General features: G+C 45.8%; 1 non-coding gene across 1 annotated transcript; it reads left to right on the forward strand.

Annotated features, from left to right (window-relative positions):
- Positions 1-2,450: 2,450 nt before the first annotated feature.
- LOC114612643 lies at positions 2,451-2,581 on the forward strand. Its single transcript, XR_003710060.1, has one exon. It is a non-coding gene; the product is annotated as a small nucleolar RNA SNORA17 (small nucleolar RNA).
- The last annotated feature ends 2,851 nt before the right edge of the window (positions 2,582-5,432 follow it).

Here is a 5,432-nt window from a genome sequence, read left to right on the forward strand (position 1 = left end):
CAGTCTTTGGTTGTTTCACCTGGAATTTTCTCACCGTTGTTATTTTTCACTGTGTTGCTTTACATGGTCATATATTCCTTATTTTTCTGTTTTTAATTTCCAGGGTTCTCCATCCTTTGCTCAAAGTCTGATCATACATACGTTTCATGATTCTATTCACCTGGCTTTTTTAAAGCATTAGAAAAACTAGGTGAAGCTTTCTTTTCCTCCTCCTCCTCCTCCTCCTCCTCCTCCTCCTCTTCCTCTTCCTCCTTCTTCTTTTCCTTCATCTCCTTTATGACTATTATGATGATGATTATCTTTTTCTTCTTCTAATTCTTCTAATTTCTATTATTATTAATTATTATTATTTGTTACTGCTTCTTTTTCTTATTATTATTCTAATAATTATTCCTCTTCCTCCTCTTCCTCCTCTTCCTCCTCTTCCTCCTTTTCCTCCTCTTCCTCCTCTTCCTTTTCTTCCCCTTCCTCTTCTTTTTCCTTTCCTTCCTTTTCTTCCTCTTTTTCTTATTCATCCTCTTCCTCCTCTTCCTCTACCTCTACCTCCTCTTCTTCTACCTCCTCTTCCTCCTCTTCTTTTTCTTCTTCTTCTTCATTCCAGGTAAAGAAACAGAAGGACCTTTCTAAGTCCCTCATTAGCTTTTATTACTATTCCTTCCAGAGTTCAACTTCAGATTTTAAACATTCAAAGAAGTAGACTAATGGCCCCACAAGCTAAATTCTTCCAGGTGACAAATCTTCCCAGGGCCATGGAGCTTACTTCCCATCAAATGACCTATATATTATTCAGGACCCCTGGATAGATCTCCACTAAGGGACAAAACCTGTAACTGCTGATGTCAGTGACTTTTCCTTTCAGGAAACACAGATCAAAACCTTTGCCAGCAGAAACTGGCATGTCCGGCCTGTAGAATGACTACACCCAGAGGGTAAATAACAAGTCAGTGATCAGCAGCTTAAAGCTAAGTTTCCCTGATTAACTAAAGGATCTGGTCTTCTGGCATGGGGTCGCTAGAAACTGCTAAAGAGCAGGACTTGAAGAGAGGTGGAGGAGAACAGAGCACTGGGTCAGGTCTTTGATGACATCTAACCCTAAGTTTCTCTCTGTTTTGGGGTGCCACTTGGCCCTCATTTACTGTTAGTCAGGACTAAACCATGCCAAGCACTCAGGGACATGCCCAGCTTCTGACAACAGGCTTTGAACTTGTGGACTCATGTAATTACGACACAGTTGTGCAGGCAGCTGAGGGTGAAAGTACACAATTTTCCTGCTGTGTATTTTCCACCTTGAATCTGAAAACACTTTTCAACACATGATTTAAGCATTACAATCTCTGTCTTGGCCCAGGAAGGAGGTTTTTTTTTTTAATCCTAAATTAATTTGAAGTTTTTTTTCTGAGGTTACAAAGGACTTCATCACTATAAGCTCTGGTATGAACTCCAGGAACCCTAGTGAAGGATGTGGGGTGAGTAGCAGGTCTATTGGGTGTTAAGACTTGAGTTTAGGTTTAGATCATCCAAAATGCCATGAACCTTCCAACACTACCCACTAAAAGGAGCTGTGTTGAAGAGTGTCCAGTTGAGCTACTAAATAACTTTATAACATTCTGCTTCCTGCGGAGTTCTGGAAGTGATTACTTTGTAAAACGTGGCGATTTCTTCCAGTCCCTTCTCCTTATCACAAGATATGAGAAAGATTTTATGAAACCAGAGATAATCCCTAAGAAGACACTTAGTGGAAGCAGAAGCAGCTCCGTGAGTCAAGCATTTGCCACACAAGTGTAAGGATCTGAATTAAGATCCCAACACCCACATAAAACCAGACACAGTCATTCACACCTGTAATTCCTGAGCTTCTACTGAGAGATGGGAGGTAGGGCCAGACAAATCCCTGTAGCTGAAATGCTAGCTAGCCTGGTGTGTGTGTGACACAGCAAGTGACATTGTCTCAGACAAGACAGAAGGCAAGGACCAGCACATGAGATTGTCTTCTGTCCATAGAATACGTGTGCTCACACTTACATGAACACAGGCATAGGCACAGAGAGGAACAGAGATAGACAGATGAAGAAGAAAAAGAAAGAAGGAAGAAGGAGGGAGGGAGGGAGGAAGGGAGGGAGGGAGGGAGGGAGGGAGGGAGGGAGGGAAGAAGAAAGAAGGACAGAAAGAGAAGACTCAGAAGTTTAGAAAATCCTTCTATCGTATCCTATTTTGATAACTGATGCTATAAATTGCAGATAGTCTAAACTGTAAACATCAGGGTATATTAATCCTATGATCTCAATATCTGTTGAGCAAATCCTCCAATTAACTGATAAACAGGGTCTTTCCTGTGTTCACTCATCTAGAACTGTGTACCCCAAAGGCTAAGTTCTCACTCCCAGGACTTACGAATGTGTTATCTGTTAAGACTTTTGAAAATTTAGTCAAATTAAAATGAAATCCTTAGTCCTGCCCCAAGAGCCATTGAAGGTGTGGCTGCTATGTCGCATGTGCGTCAGTAGATGGCAGAGAGGAGAGAGTCCATGTCTGTGTTCAGTATTCTGACCTGTGAATGTCTGAATGCTAGTAGCCTAATATTCCCCAGGGGGGAAAAATGAGCCAGAGATGACCCTCAGTCTGTTATGAAGCAGGCCTGGGGCAACAGCCCATTCCCAAATGACCCTTGCTCAACTCAATAATGCATGAGCTGGGCATAGCACTCCTGAGACAACCCCAGACCAATGCTAGGGGGCCCAGACAGGGAACTAGACTGAGATGACCACCAGGCTGGTACCATGCAGGCCTGATGACAAGATGACATCTGCCTGCTGTCATAATGGATGAGTGGAGGACAGCACTCTTGAGACCATTCCTGAGATGACCCCAGACACTTAGAGACCCAGGCACCACTAGGAGGAACAAGTAAGCGGTGGAGAAATAGAAGAGAGAGAGAGAGAGAGAAACAGAAGGATGAGTGTACAATGAAGAGGGGCAGAACTGGAGACTCCAGGTTAGTGAGGAATAGTCCCATGTGAGTGCCAGTAATGCCACCTGGGACCATGGTGGGGTCCTGACGTGTGCTGCCACCAGGGGCCACATTTGAGTCTGTGGCCCTGCAGCAGCAGGGATCTGTTACCACCAAAGTCAAGCGCTCTTCCCTGGTCAGGGATGCTACACAGTCTCCAGCAGCAGAGTGGCTCTTGTGGGGTTTGTTGGTAAAAGCAGGAACGCCAGCTCAGATACCTCTCAGGTCCAAGATCCAGGACTTTGAATTGGCCCAACCCAACATCTACCCTACTTAGGAACTACTGGAGTGCGTGTAGGGACTGGTCCTACAGACCCAAAACACAGATCTCCATGACACAGGGCAACAGCAGGCTATCTGAGAGGAGTCCTGTGAGGCTCCTGTATTGATAGTATAGCAGAAGCCAGGGCCCTCGTACCAGAACAAGGAATCGTTGCAATGAACGCCTGCAAGCAAAGAAGTGTAGACAGAAGTGTATACTGTGGGACACACCGTGACACACTACAGCTTGTACAATAGGATTTTTTTCCTCTGTTGAAGGGAGGTTGCAAGGGTGGAGGGCAGGTACGAGGGGAGGGGGGTGATGAGTGGGGTTGGGCTGCATGGAGTGAAATTCACAAAGACCCAATAAAAGGTTTAAATAAAAAGAGGTTCTTAGGGTAGATCTCACCCGATATGGTAGGCACCCATACAGAGGAAGACAGGCATGAGGAAAGCAACGGTGGCTGAGGTAGTTGAGGGCAGAAGCCGGAAGCCATGAAGGAGCCAGAACTACTGACCCAGAGACCCAGACCCAGCTGGCCCTACTGGTACCTTGAGTGGACTTCTGGACTCCAAAGCTGAAGAACTATACATCTCTGTTGTCAAGCCAGACTGTCCTTTATTTCAGCACCCCTAAATGATGAGTCCACCTGAGAGGAAAGGGAAGGAGTTGCGGAGGAGAGTTTATTCTTCATTGGGAAGCAGAGTCCATGAATAAAGTTTTATAGATTTAATATTATCGACAACTATATCAACTCCCTGTCACTCTGCCTGGAAAGCCACCATGTTCAGAACCTGCTTGGCTTTTGGCTTCAATTTGGTCTGAGCTGCAGCCAGTGAGTAATGAGAATAAATCCACACGAACTGTCCGAGTTCGTCCTTGCTGTAGCCATCTGAAATACGCACCGTTTCTCCTTGCCTTGCAGATGAGGAGAGAGAAGGCTGAAAAAGCTTAGCGGGTTTCTTGTCCCAGATCACAATGCCAGTAGGCAGAGAACTCTGATTCAAACCAGGTCTGTTTGGTATTCAATCCCAGGCTCTTAGCCTTAATACTTATTGATTTCACTTCACACTTAGTCCCGCCACATTTAACCTCTTCAGAAGTTCTTTTCTGTTCATGGAGTATCTCTCGGCTTCAGACGGAGGCGTGAAGGGGGTGCAAGAAATATGCTGCGGCGCGCTTTTCTCCAACCATGGGACTCCTTGGAAAAGTAATAACAGACTCACGCTCTTATTCTTATCCATATGTGTTCTCTCTCTCTCTCTCTCTCTCTCTCTCTCTCTCTCTCTCTCTCTCTCTCTCTCTCTCTGTGTGTGTGTGTGTGTGTGTGTGTCTGTGTCTGTGTCTATCTCTCTCTCTCTCTCCCTTCTTCACTTTCCCTCCCTCTCCTTCCTTCTTCCTTTCTTCCTCCCTTCCCTCCCTCCTTCTCTCTGCCTCTCTCTCTCATCTCTCTCTTTCCCTCTCTCTTCCTCCCTTCCCTTCCTCCCTCTTTCACTGTCTCTCTCTCCCTCCTTCTCTGTCTCTCTCTGTCTCTGTCTCTCTCTGTCCGTGTGTGTGTGTATGTGTGTGTGTGTGTGTGTGGCATAGCCCATATAACTCTTTCCTTTTCTCACCCCTGCCCTGCCTATCTGCCCTTCTGGTATCATTTTGACTACTACTTAATCACGTGATCAACCCTCGGTGCCATGGTCTAGCTGATGACTACATTACAGCCTCCCATCTCCTGCATTTCTCCCTTGAGACACACATCACAGTCAACAGTTAACAATGGTTGGAGTAGCAGCATCAACCCACTAACGCATCTAAGGACCTGTGAGCATACCTCACAGAGAGGTCTAGGCAGCTGCCCCCCAGACTGCTGCCCCTAGACACAGCCTACTGCTCTGAGACAAAGATCATTCGTAGACCAGGCTACATCAAATGAAGGGCAGAGAGGTTAGGGTGGCGTGTAGCCATGCTGGTCATGCCGCTCTCTGCTATCATGACATTTGATTGATTGATTGGTTGATTGGTTGATTGGTTGATTGATTGATTTTGCTCGCAGGAGGCAGCACAAGGTAGGGACCTGTTTGGAAAGCTTTCCTATATACCCCGTTTACCATATGTCTGCATTACCAGCAGGCACTTCTGCCCCTAGGCACACACCATACAGAAATGTGTACT

This window comes from Grammomys surdaster, unplaced genomic scaffold (assembly GCF_004785775.1).
Source record: "Grammomys surdaster isolate TR1022 unplaced genomic scaffold, NIH_TR_1.0 126176, whole genome shotgun sequence".
Lineage (NCBI taxonomy): Eukaryota > Metazoa > Chordata > Mammalia > Rodentia > Muridae > Grammomys > Grammomys surdaster.